Here is a 15049-nt window from a genome sequence, read left to right as displayed (position 1 = left end):
CTAAACATCCCGGGACCAACTACAGGCTTACCATTTGTACCTCTGCCATGTATATATTTCGGCGATTTCAACAAACACACAGTCTGGGGTTATAAAAACAGTGACGAAAATGGGGAGGAACTGGTAGAATGGGCTGGAGAAGAAAAACTGATGGAAACACACTTCCAGTGAGTTATAATAGAAAAGTCCTGGAAAGCTTCCCATGAACCCAGCACTGCCGTAGAACAAGTATGATAAATTCCATTACAAGCCAAGTTGGAATTTTAGGGAAGCTATCTGGGATGAGTGTACTCAGGAGGTTGACCGCAACATTTGTTGGATAGCTCCAAAAGTAGAAAACTTCGAGATTTGTGGGAGTCATCAGTGCAGCCAAACATAATATGGCCCAAGGGCTCAGGAAACATCACACCCATTGTGGGGGTGATGCAACAGAAAACATGTACACTGAATTCCGAAAGACTGAAAACCCTGATACTGGTAAAAGTATACTAGAACAGCTAAACACAGTGAGAAAGTGGAAATGGTTGAACAGGACTTCCAGTTTAAATTTCAATCATTCAAGCAGAAAGATATGGATGTTATTACGGCAACTTGGCACTGCAACATTGCAACTAGTGTTTGCAAACAGCAACTGAAGATAATACCATCAGAACTTACATTACATATAAAATCAAGAGCTGAGAAGGTCACTGTAGACTCAAACACCAGAGAAAAGATAAAGGATGAAATGAATGAAATCAATAGCTACTTTCATCATAACACCACTTTATCGCATCCCTTTAATGAAAGTGATGTAAATGAGGCTATCAAAACACAAAAAATGAGGAAAGCAGCAGGACTGGATGGCATATTCCTTTAATGTATAAAACATATCGGGGAATGTGGAAGAACTTGGCTGAAGGGGTTGTGTAACGACATACTTGAGACAGGAAAGTACCTCTACAAGCCAGACACTACTAGCAAAACTTTTTGCCATAGCCATACAATCCAGCACAACCAAGGAAGGAGAAAATAAATTGTCCACAGACTTAGAAAGTGTCAACATGTAGTACAAATCATAGTGACTCCAACCAAATGCAGCCAAGGAGAAGTCTGCACATTCCATCTGAACAACAGAATTGCAAAACAACAGCTCAGTGTGAACTTCTGCCAACAGATAATTAGACACTATTTCCAGACTAAGTGCCTAGGTGTCACACTCTGTCAGTCTTTGACACACAAAAGACACATGGAAAACAATAGCCAAAAGCTATAGACCCAAACTACATCATAAAGAAACTGGCTGGCAGAATGCTAACGCATCCACTCTACGGACTGCAGCTTTGATACTAGTATACTCAGTAGCTGAATAATGTGCCCTAGTACGGCAACACAGTGCTCGCACAAGGAAGCTAGGCATCCATCTGACAAATCAATAAGAATTATTATGGGTACACTAAAATCCACACCAAGCCCTTGGTTGCATGTCATCAGTAACATTCCATCACCTGCATTGCGACAGCATGAAGCAGCCAATCAAGAATGGAGGAAGCTACATCACTCTGACTGCACTCAAAAAACCTTCCAGTTTGTAGTGCAGATGAGGTCGACACCAGCATCGATCTGAATATCGTCCTCGAACTAAACTAAGATTCTCTTTGAACAAAACTGCCATTTTAGTTCTTTGTAAGCCTTGATTGTGTAAAGAGGTGAATAAATGAACTATTGCAAAATAGGAGTATTGTTTGATGTAACCGACCCGAACTTCTCCCTCACTGGTGACCCCGAGTTGTAACATCTTTCGTTTTCGCCGTTTTACTGTGTCTGCGGCCTCCACGTCGGTTATGTTTTCATGTATTACTTCGACACAGCATTCAAACAATGACTTTGGCCCAATGCCTAACGCTGGATTTTGTGATCAACATGCATCGTGTTGCGAGCAATGTACACCCACCAGGACTGCAACACGGTGCCTCTCACTTGACGATTATGCCGATTTCGCCGACGTTTTCGAGCCTGCAACAAGAAGTGAGGTTGGGAGTGTGCATCACTCCGGCTATCTGACACCTTTGTTCCCACCATGTGCCCTCCCTCGTCAATTGTGCAGTTACCTCTTATGGATCTCTGCACAGTGTGGGACCAATGCCGATTTCTGCAAATGCTTCGTTGGACAACTTACCACCGCCAGGACAACAATTTGCCACGCCGCAGTCTGTGCTGTACTTCGCAGATTCCTGCCACGTGGCCGGAACTGCTTTGTTCACGGGTCAACCTCCTCAGCATCCGACCACGCTCGTGCCTGCCTCGGTTAAGCATCAGCAAATGCCTTCCTGCTGCGATACCTTGGCCTGCAACAGGAACAATAACTTGTTATCTGTGCCTGACCTCCATCTCTGTCCCACTGCTACGCCTCAGTGCTTTGTGCCATGACATTCACCTTATTTGCACACCATTTTGAATGGAGTGACTATGAACAGTGAACATTCACACATGGCAGCAGGCATTCAGACCAACCAGGACAAATTGCAGCTACATCAAGCCGCTGTCACTTTTCTTGGTTTTCGGGTCTCTGCCGACGGCATTTCACCACCCCCTGAGAAAGTACAAACAATACCTTCGTCATTGAAAGAGCTCTGGCACTTTCTGAGGATGGTTAATTATTACCTTGGGCTGTGTAGATTGTCTCCACTGACAGACGCCTTGGCAGGCACCAAGACTTCTGGATCTCGGCCCGTTCCATGGACCTCTGCTATGACTGCCTCTTTCACTGCCCTCAAAAATCTTCTTGCCGAGGCCTGCACCATTGTGCATCCTCATCCCAATGCGCAGCTTTTCATCACCACAGATGCAAGCAATACTGCCATCAGCACTGTCCTTAGCCAGACAGTCAATGGCCAAACTTCGCCTCTGCAGTTCTTCTCGTGCAAGCTCACCAATGCACAACGGAAATATTCCACGTTTGACAGGGAGTTGCTTGCGGTCTACGAAGCGATTAAGCATTTTAAGTCTGACGTTGAGGGACGTCCTTTCTATGTTTTAACAGACCACAAACCCCTGGCTGCGGCCATTACAAACCCGCCAGCTGACCCGCCTCCTCACTGCTTCAGATAAATGGACATAATATCTCAGTTCACCATCGATGTCAGACACACAAAGGGTGCTGACAATATAGTCGCCGATTTCCTTTCATGAGTCGATGCTGTTCATTCACTGTTAGACCTCTCTGAACTAACTAACCTCCAACTTGCCGACAAGGACACGCAAAACCTGATTTCAGACTCTACCTCTTCAGTACACTTCATCCGCACCACTTTCCCTAGCATTTCTGGTGAGATCTGGTGCAACGACAGTAAGGGCACGTTACACCCCTTCATCCCAACCATGCTCCGTCAAGCTGTTTTTAACGCACTGCATAATTTAGCCCACCCCAGTGCTCGCATGTCCACGCACCACGTTGCGGAGTGCTTCGTGTGGAGAAATTACAACAAGGACTGCCAGCAATGGCTCCTGTGTCGCGTGCAAATGCTGCAAAGTACACAGGCACACTTCACCCCCCCTCAGTGCCTTTTCGATCCCTCCTGGGCATTTCCAGCATATTCATATTGACAGTGTCAGCCCTCTTCCCCCCTCTAACGGCTTTCGTTATGTCCTCTTGTCTATTGACCGAACAACTTGCTGGATCGAGGCTGTCCCACTGCCAGAAACTGTTGCTAGAGCTTTCGTCGAGTCATGGGTATCGCGTTTCGGATGGCAAGCTATCAACACGACTGATCAGGGCAGACAATTTGAGTCAGCCCTGTTCAACAAGATTTGTAACATCTGCAGCATCCAGCACATCCATACCATAGCATATCGCCCACAAAGCAATGGGCTAGTTGAGAGCTGGCACCGCACTTTCAAGGCGGCTCTTTGATGCCACGATTCTCTATGGACTGAGGCCTTTCCCCTTGTGCTATTCGGCATTCATGTGATCTATAAGGAAGACCACAAGGCCACAATAGCCGAGTTCATATACGGCCAGAACATTGCTCTCCCTGTAGAACTTGGGAGCCCTTCCGCTTCTCTCCCTCAGTCTGACTTACCTTCCTTCATGGACCGCATCAGACGCCACTTCATCAACCTCCATTTCCCTCCCCTGCCAGCCACTCCCGCCCTAAGGTTCACGTCCCAAAATCTCTGGACAGTTGCAAATATGTCATGTTCTGAGATGACACTGTCCGTGCTCCCCTCCAACCTCCATATACTAACCCATACTGAGTTCTCCGGTGCTCAGCCAACACCTATGACATACAGATAAAAGATTAAGCTGTCACAGTCTCTATCAACAGACTTAAGCCTGCTCATGTCGAGCCTTCTTCTACCCTCTACAGGTCACGACCATGCCACTCACTGTCGTGGCTCACGACACTCCAACCACTCCCTCCATGTCAGACTTACGCACTCCATCGAGTGACCCCATGCTCCCGACATTGAGCTTGCCTACGGTCACACCCTCACCGCAGGGCCCTTCTCTGGTCTCTTCGACCTCCCCCCCATTGCCTGCCTCGCCCTGTTGAGGTTTCTCACCCCCCCCCCCCCCCCAATCTGGAACATGCCCCCGCCCAAGATGTTTGTGCCTGTCCCCCCCAGACATAATCCACAAAATCTCTATAATACAGGATGTGTACTGCCCGGGACATCCGCGAATAACCCAGAAATTTTTTCATCCTGGACAAATCCGGGAAAAACCTGGGAATTTGTTAGAATTCCAGGATTTTTCATTGTTTTAGATTTCAGTTAAAGTTTTCTAGGTTTGACTTGTAAGATCTGATATGCTGACAAAGAACTTTAGTCCAGTACAGCAATGAAACATAAATCAGAGAATAACACCAAAATAAAAGTTTAGTTGTATAGAAATGGGTAATTTACACAATGCACAGACCAGTTTGCCGACATCGAAAAGTGTCAAAGCCTTTAGGTCGAAGATGATGCAGTACGTCCATAACAACTAATGTGCATTCGACGTGCGTCGTGTCACAATTGTTTACATTTCTAACAGATCACCAGAAAATATTACGAATAGTGGCTTGAGATGCGTTAGTTACAAAGTAAATTTTCACGCAAGATGATTTATGTTACGTGTGAGTATGTGCAGTGAATTTCTTAAATCACAGGGCGCTATAACTCTCATTCAAAACTTAACACTTTGAGGATCAGCCATTTGAAAAATGTCGGGCCCAGAAGATAAGTCAGTTAAGCCACTATTTAAAATTGTACCGGCACATTTGTATTTGATATGACTTAATGTGTAACACACACTAAAAAATGACCGAGCTTCAAGTTAGTTTTCATATTTAATGTTGTTCTTTCATAGATAAACAATTATGCAATCGACGGCAAAAAGTGTAATTGACCTTCAAAAAAATGTGCATAATGTGTTACTGAGCAATGTCACAAGTCTCTTCATGCCAGAACACCTCAACTTTTCTACGCAACTGATAATCATTTTGGCACGATTTTAATTGGCAAATTAGAGCTTGTTAGTAGGCCTACGGAATTCCTATCATTGTAGGACTAATAACAGTGGATGCCAATAGACGATGCAATTCTCGTTTGTACATACACATCTACATACGAGTTAACTAGTGTAGAAACGCACTTTGCTGATTTGAGCGAGCTCGGCCTAACTTCGTAACGTACGCGCCGTGGCCTGTCTTTCTTGTAGGCCTCGTGCTCTGAATAACTGCCGTCATTCGCTAGCGAGATCACGTGACATGAGCTATGACTTGCTGACAAAAATGCATCACTCAACGCAATCTCTATTTTAGAGTTTCGGAAGCTACCGTGCTGTAATTTGTGTATATACTTTCGCAATACGAAAATAAACTTTGTGTATATTGTCTCGCATCAAACAACTTTCCAAAAGCATTGTTTTTCCTGGATTTCGTTTCCGAAAGTGCTGGGACGTCCTCCACCGGTATAAGACCTTTACGATTCAAAGGACTGATAGGTTTACAGCATACTGTTACTTAACACGGATGTATTTTCACCCGCTTTATATGTAATTTCACCCAAAAGAAATTGTGTTTTTAACCTGGAAATCCGGGAAATTTTTTTTCTTGTCCACGTAGACAACCTTAATACTACACGATGACACACTGTTTGTCGTGTGTTACCCTTCATCTGGTGCTCATGACACAACCTCTGACATTTCCTGCCACCTGGTGAAATGTGTTCCCCTCTCGCCCGACATTGAGGTGGACATGCTTCGTGTGTTCGCCACGCCCTCCGGAGACATCGTCGTCGTCGCTCCGTACCACCCCCAATCCGCTAGCCTCCCTGTTGCTGCACAACCAGCGCGCCCAGTACGACGCCTGGCGCACTTTAACGACTTCTAGGTTTGGTGGCCAAACCTTCCTTCATGTCATCTACTGACACAGCTCCCGGACGACGCTGTCGAGCTGACCATGGTCTGGCTCCCGCGGACCACCCCTGCTGATGCCAGTGACACCGTCCCCCCCCCCCCCCCCTGCGGCCACTCACCAGTACTCTGTACTACGGGGGGGGGGGGGGGGGAGTTTGTGGCACCGATGAGGGCGACACCAGCATCGGTCTGAGTATTGTCTTTGAACTAAACTAAGATTATCTTTGAACAAAACCGCCATGTTAGTTCTTTGTAAGCCTTGCTTGTGTAAAGAGGTGAATAAATGAACTATTGCAAAATGGGAGTATTGTTTGGTGTTACTGACACGAACTTCTCCCTCAAGTTCATAGAGTCTTAAATGATGTTCCTCCAGAATGCTTGATATCAGGCATTCCACTGTGGAATAATGGAAGAAACAACAAGAAGTCTGACATTAAAAAAGATTGGTGCAAGAGATGGAATGCTGCAACAATAAAACATCCAGGTGTTGAGAGATCCGTCTGCCAGCCTACAAGGATTTAATATGAAGAAAAGTGAGTGGACAAGACCAAATAGGATAAAACCCTTGCACGCCAAGGGAAGTTCTGTGATTCACAAGTAGGGACTCAAACTCTCCAGTCTTTGATTGTGGGATCCAAGAACTAACCATTCAGCATGTTGTCTGAGGCTGTCCTCTGAGAAAGCACCCAGGTACATTCATGGACTTTGTTAATGCTGCTCACTGTGCTATAAGCTGGCTTCATTCACTAGATGATGAACTATGGTGAAACATATCTTTCTTAATTGACAGTCCTAATTCTATAGTTTAAATTTTCTTGTAGTATTATTGAATTATTAATTTTCAAAATTTAAATATATTAACTTTGTGCTTAAATAATTAAAAGTATAATTGTAAACTACATACACACAGCAAAATAAGTTTTGTATAACCTCGGTTCCGACAGTCCGGAAGCAGTACAGGAAATTGGAATAGGGATCAACATAAACATGATTTCTGCTCTTTTTATCACTCATGAAAACAACACATTGCGGCTGTACCATGATACAGCGAGACCTTCAGAGGTGGTGGTCCAAATTGCCGTACACGCTGGTAACTCTTATGCCCAGTAGCACGCCCTCTTGCATTGATGCAACCCTGTATTCCTAATGGAATGCTAACCACAAGTCCATCAAGGCACTGGTGGTCCTGATTGTCCCATTCCTCAACGGCAATTCGGCGTAGACCTCTCAGAGTGGTGGGTGGGTCGCATCGTCCATAAACACCCCTTTTCAGTTTATTCCATGCATTTTCAATAAGGTTAATGTCTGGAGAACATGCTGGCCACTCTAATCAAGTCATGTCGTTATCCTGAAGGAAGTCATTCACAAGACGTGCACAAAGGGAGCGGGAATTGCCATCAATGAAGATGAATTCCTGCCAATATGTTGCTGATATGGTTGTACTATCGGTCGGAGGCTGGCATTCACATATTGTACAGCCATTATGGCGCCTTCCATGACCACCAGCAGCATACGTCGGCCCCACATAATGCCACCGCAAAACAGCAGGGAACCTCCATCTTGCTGCACTCACTGGACAGTGTGTCTAAGGCGTTCAGCCAGTGGCGGATTTACATATGGCACACTGGGCACAGGCCTAGGGCGGCACCTTAAGGGCGGCAGCATTTTATGCTTTATATTCATTTTAACTGTTCACATTTTAATATAACCGATTTTGCTAGCCTTAAGAACGAAATTAGACAATACAAGCTAGGAAATACATATAGTTTACTTGTTGACTAAATGGTTAACATTTGGTTTCTGTCTGTATCTTCTTCATAATTGTTCAAAATATTTTGAAGGAAGCTGTCAGGATGGCAATCAACAATACAATGTATGAAACATTATTATTTCTTAGAATGTTGTTGGCTTCTACTTAACCCTACCATATTTTCCCTGTGAAAATACCGGGACCCCTGAAAAGCTGTGATAACTAATGAGCAGTTTATATAATAAATATTCAGTATGTAAAACCCGACTCTACTTAAATTTCTTGTAGAAATTACAGGGAAGTATCAAGTCAACCCTCCATTACTGTAATTAATATGAAACCTCTGTGGTCTTCAGTATTTGGGTTTTGATTTAATAACACTTGTTTAATAAAACATGTTGATACCAGGAACGTTTTACATTTTTAAACACATGTTTATACGAACAAAACATAAGCAGAATATCTAATAATGTACGAACTACACTTCACAACAGTTTAAATTTTTTTATTTATTTATGTAATTAGTTTTTTGGGCGAAAAAGAAGAAGAAACCAATTTTCGTTTGTCTCATTTATTTATTTATTTATCTTACAGCTCGAAACATGTATTTAACATGCATGGGCAATGTTATAATAATTACATTTAGATTATTGATAATATATATATATATATATATATATATATATATATATATATATATATATATATATATATATATATATATATATATATAGATTACATGCTATTAAGTAAAAGAACGTTTAAGTATATTTAACATAGCATTCCTGATATCAAGTCATGTCAGCACCATACTGTATGTGCACTTCAATATAAGCCATTTTTTAAACTCATTTTTAAAAATTCTTCCTGAAAGCTGTTTCAGTTTGTTTGGCAGAAAATTATAAAATATTGTTCCATTAATGAATGGGGTATTTGTTGTTAGATTCAATCGTCAGCTCACCATATGAAAGTCTGATTTGTGTCTTGTATAATCATGGATATCCATATTCCTGTTTGTCACTTTTTTGTCTTTTTTCACTAATAATATTGATTGAAACATATATACTGCGTAGATAGTCATAATATTAAACTCAATAAACAGGTTTTTGCATTACGTTCTGGGTCTTACTTTTGCCATAGTTCTTATTACTCTTCTCTCCAATACAAATACCCTTCTTATATTGTATTGGCTACACCCACCCCACAATACAATTCCATAAGATAGATGGGGATACACCAACCCAAAATACGCTATTTTTATTGCTTCGATATCTAAATATTGAACTAATCTCCTTAGTAAATACAGACTAGATGTTATTTTACCACAGACATGAGCTATTTGCTGATTCCACGAAAGTCTGTCATCTATATATATCCCCCAAAATTTACTTTCTGAACAGGTATTTTCCTGAATGTCCTCATTTACTACAGCATTTTTATTGGAGCTACTTGTCTTAAAATAAATTAATTTAGTTTTGTTAATACTGACCCTCAGGTTTTGTTTTTAAAAATGTGTTTGGGCTTTTTCAACAGAAATCTGTACCACTGAATTTAGGTCATCATTACTACGTGCCCAGCAGACCCCAGAGGTGTCATCAGCATACATAGTAATATGATGACTGGTGTCTAATACTTTTGGGAAATCATTCACATAGCAAATAAACAAGAAGGGCCCAAAATAGAGCCTTGTGGCACACCAAAATTTATATTTCTTATCTTTGATGTTCTTTTTTCGAGTACCTCTGCATTATTATACACAACCTCTGTCTATTGTTGTCTATCTTTAAGGTAAAATTCTATTAAAAGCAAAAGTTTCCCACTGACACCATTACAAGCAAGTTTACTTAAAAGAGCGCCGTGAAGGACTCTGTCAAATGCTTTGGAAAGATCTAAAAACACTCCTGCCGTTTCATAACCCTCATTTATTTTCTCCATCAGACAGTGTACAAACTGTACTGCTGCAGATATGTTGCTCCGACCACTTCTAAAGCTGTGTTAGAAATCTATTAAGTTACTCATATTATAGTGCTGGATTAAGATTTCTAGCATTATTTTTTCAATTAATTTACCACATGCTGAGGTTAAGGCAACTGGTCTGTAGCTCTGTGGTTGTTTTCGTTCCCCTTTTTTATATAAAGGTTTAACTATAGCAAGTTTCAGTTTCTTCGGAAACACAACTTCTTCAAGTACACAATTTATTAGATAGACTAATGGTCTAGCTAACTCACCCTTGTATTTTTTTCAGTAGAAAAGGAGAAAATTCATCCCATCCAGCTGATCTTTTATTTTTTAGGCTGTCAATTAGCTGCGTTACGTCCTTGATGGTTACTGTAGGTAGCCTACAAGAGTCCCATTCCTTTTCCTTATCATATTTAAACTGCCTCTCCTGTTTCATGCAAGTATCATTTTCAATAGCATCTATAAAGTAATCATTAAATATATTGTTAACTATATAAAGATCAGAAAAATTATCATTATGTATACTTAACTCTATATTATTAATTTTAGTTTTTGAATCAGTGTTCCTCATATCATTAACTACTGTCCAGCACGACTTTGAGACACAGTCAGAATTTCTGATCTGTTTACTAATATGTTCTACTTTCCTTCTCCTTACTTCCTTGCGATAATCATATTTATATTTTTTGTAATCCTCTTTATATGAATCAAGACTGGTTTCCCTGTGTAGCGTATACATATACTCCATTCCTTCTTTGAGTCTTTTCGTTTTTTCATCCAGTTTTACACTTTTGACTACTGGAGGTTTATTTGTATTTACATTGATCTTCTTTGCCGGAATAGTAATATCTATATGAGTAGTTAAAATTTTTACAAATACTTCCCATTTGCTGTCAACTCCCCTTTCTCTATAAACGGAATCCTAAGATTCTTGACCCAAAGTTTTCTTTAGCAAGGTGATGTTGTATTCAGAAAATAATCTTCTATTCTCATATTTTTTGTTTTGTTTAAGTTTATTAAGACAACCAAGCACTAATAATTGTCCTAGATGATCAGATATGTGCCCGTTTACAGTCTGTGCTGACACAACATTTTCATAATTGGTCATTACTTGATCTATGGAACTGCTGCTTGACTCAGTTATTCTAGTGGGCACATGACCAAGTAGCTATTTAATATCTTAGGATCGTATGCCATCCTGTAAACCTTTGCATTCCTGGCTGTCGCTTAGTGTGTTTATATTAATGTCTCCTAACATTATAATATTTACTGTACTGCTATCCTTGCTTAGCTTCCCCAATACACTATCCAGAACTTCCAGGAAAACCTCGAGATTACCAGAAGGGGCTCGATATATACCTACCACAATAAGTGGGATGGATACAATCATTAACTTAATTATCACCACTTCAAAATCTTTCTCAACACAATAATCATTAACCCATGATACTTTTTCTACATAACTTATTAGGTTACATTTCCTTACATAAGTAGCAACACCCCCCCCCCCCCCCCCTCTCCTTTATGTTCTGTTCTGCAGGAAAACGATATAAGATTATACTCCTGTAACATATAATATTGAATATTATGGTTAGCATTTTGATGCTCTGTAACCACGATTACATGTGGAGCTAGATCTGTAACTAAGGCCTCATATACATCGATTTTGTTCCCCAAGCCCTCGACATTATAATGTAAAAATGATACATTAGTATGACCATGAGAGGATATATCGTTGTCAAGGTTAATATTATCACACAAATTGATAGTTTCTAAATTAGGAACATTGAGGGACTTTGTAATCCTAAAAAATCAACAGTCTTGACACTGCAGTGAGGAATTATTTCCGTTTGCTTGCTCTGCAGGCATATATAATTATCACTTCCGTCTTTCATGTGTATGACATCTGAGGTATAAGGTAGCAGATTTGAATTATTGCTTTTTGTTTCCTCAATAGCTCTGTTGATGTCAGTTGCCAGAGTATTCTTACCCAGACGATTAAGATGTAGTCTTTGATAACTGTTAAGGTCCAACAGACTCACATTTTTTAACTTGGAGCAGAACTGTAATTTTTTATTTGTAGATCGGATTTCTCGGTTCACACACGACCTGTCAGGCAAATCAAATCTCGCCGGAATATTTGACACGTTCACATTTGTATGGGACATCATCATTAACATAACAATCAACCTTTTAATAAATGAACTGGCCTCGTTGCAATAAACGTCGTTTGAACCTGCTATAATAACAACGACATCACTTCCTGTAAAATCGGTGCAGTCATTGTTTACAGAGCTTGTTACATCAACAAACTTCGCCCCAGCTTTAATAACAGATGAAATTCGCACTTTCTCTGTGGTCGAGTTAGACATATAATCTGAAATATTGCGTGCATGACTATCTCCGTAAAATTTAACATTCGTTTTACACTGAAATTGGGCTTGTTTAATCTTAGGACTATTTTTTTTGTAGTTTTGGTGACACTACTTGAAGTTGCACTTTCACATGTGGTTTTCAATTAATGTTGCTGTTTTGTTTGATGTATTTCACCCACACCGGACTGTTTTTCACGTATTAATCTAGCATTTTCTTCATTTACACATAGTATTTCAGTGTTTAATGCCTAAATGTCATTTTGTAGTAATTTTATAATTTCAGGTTTGGAGTCCACTATACTTACTAGATCGGCCGTTTCGTTACGTAAACAAGCGTGACACGTCCACGGAAAATCCTCACTGATGTATTTTAAGTTTATTTTCGTGTAACCAATAGTTGCACTTGACGCACCAAATACCTTTCATCACTCGTTTTTCACATTCTTTACACGACGAACTGCTTATTTTTTGCCTTTTGGACGAGAGCATAATGCCACTATACTTTCCTATCGGCGCCATCTTAACTCTCATTGCGCTGTAGCCACTCTGTGTAATCGAATAGTATGTGGCACTGCAAATTTTATATTAAACTTTTTAACTAAGATTTTTTTACTCGAGGAAAGGTTATTTTTGTGATGGAACAAAAGGTGCATTTGCACATAACAGCAGTGTTCACACAAATGACAGCATACCATATCATCTGCCAACAAGACCACTTTAACTTTGTAGTGTCTTCTCTGTCCTCAGAAACCGCTAAAATGTTATAAGAATAAGTGGGATAAGATTCGATCCAGCACACCTCACTGCAAGAAACTGCAAAAATTATTTGCTTTTTAAATTTAGAAAGACAGTGTCAGAACATATTTGCATCCTAGCTAAAATTCCGGTGTTGCGGTAAACAGAAACCAAAAAAGGGACTGTCCCATTTCCTTCACGAGGCGAATTCCAGCCGGCAGGTGTGCTTCTTTTGTTCACTGACAACAGAGAAACAAGCGACAATGAAATTAAATTATTCTACATTGTCATTCTTTCATAGCACAGTTACGTCGAGTAATCCGAGTTGGTCAGTTCATCGTTCCGTGTTAAAAGGGAAAATCTTTGTGCTCAAGTGTCAAGTTTAAAGTAAAAAGCTTTGTGCTCATGTGTGGTGTAGTATGACTGGAACTGCATACAGTCTTTCTTTCTTTCCTTTTACAATTTTTTTCTTTTGTTTTGACTGTGGGTTGACAATTTTGCAAGTGCCTTAACATGAATAACAGTGAAAAAAAGCAAACGTGCAAAATTAAGTGGAGCAGCATTTCGGAAGTTACTGAAGGAAAGGCGAGAATGAGAAGGAAAGGTTATAACAACGCTTGACAGAAAAGATAAATTTTGCGAAAAAAATGTTGCTGGTTCGACTTCCGAGTTTCAAGTAGTACGGATGATATTCCTGGCACCGCAGCTGTTGCAAAAGAAGTAAATACAGACGAAACAAAAGTTAAAAATGAAGAAAATCAAATTGTTCCTGATTTCGAGTTTCACGAAAAACTAAGTGTCGAGTCAGACATTACAAAAAGAAATAACCTCATTAGTGATAATCCTGCAGAATGAACCAACAATCGACATTCTATTGCAAAGTGTCATTAATCAAAACTGTAACAGTGATTTTTTTAAATTCAATATGATCAATAGGCGATAAAACCAGATATTTAACAAAAATGTATTTTACCATAAACTTTTAAATGGTGAATCATCTTTGCGTGATTTCTAGGATACTCCTGTAGCACTGGTGTTGTTTTTTGTGCAGTCCGTAAATTGTTCAGAGGTAAGGCCGCCAATGCTACTAGTGGTATTGCAGACTGGAAAATTATTTCTAATATTTTATCTCATCATGAGAATTCACTTGAACACAACAATTCTGAGTTATCACTCTTAACAAGAAAAAAGTAACTTGGAAGAATAGATAACCAAGTCATATGTTGAGACAGAAAAAATGTACTGGAGCAGTGTGTTGAAAAGGATATTTGCAATAGTAAAGACGCTAACAAACCATGGACTTCCCCTGTGTGGACATATTGAAAGATTCCATTCATTACATAATGGTCAATTTATGATGTCTCTTAAACTTACAGCCGAGTTTTATCCTTTTCTCGCAGAGCACGTTGAATGATATGGAAATCCAGGGCAGGGGCATACAAGTTATCTTTCTTCAACAATCTGTGATCAAATAATAGAGCTGATTTCTGAACGAATAAAGAGAATTATCGTAAGTGAAATAAAACAGGCCAAATATTTCTTTATAATAGTAGACTCTGCTGCAGACATTTGACATACTGATCAATTATCTTTCATATTAAGATATGTGACAGAGAATGGTGACTCTGTTGAATGTTTTCTTCTATTTTTACCAAACCTGGTGTCACAAAGCAAGCTGAGATAATTTTAATTCCCCTCTTGTTTTGGCATCTGCCTCCTTAAATTCGTTTTGTTATTTTTAACTATTCACCATTAACATACGTGAATATAATCTGCATTTTCATAAAAGACAAAGGTTGGCTCTCAGTTTTAAATAATATAACACCAGATCTAATTTTGTTCTTAGTT

The sequence above is a fragment of the Schistocerca gregaria genome, chromosome 1 (assembly GCF_023897955.1).
Source record: "Schistocerca gregaria isolate iqSchGreg1 chromosome 1, iqSchGreg1.2, whole genome shotgun sequence".
NCBI classification, from domain to species: Eukaryota; Metazoa; Arthropoda; class Insecta; order Orthoptera; family Acrididae; genus Schistocerca; species Schistocerca gregaria.
The sequence above is the reverse complement of the archived record's forward strand: the minus strand, read 5'-3'. Positions refer to the sequence as shown.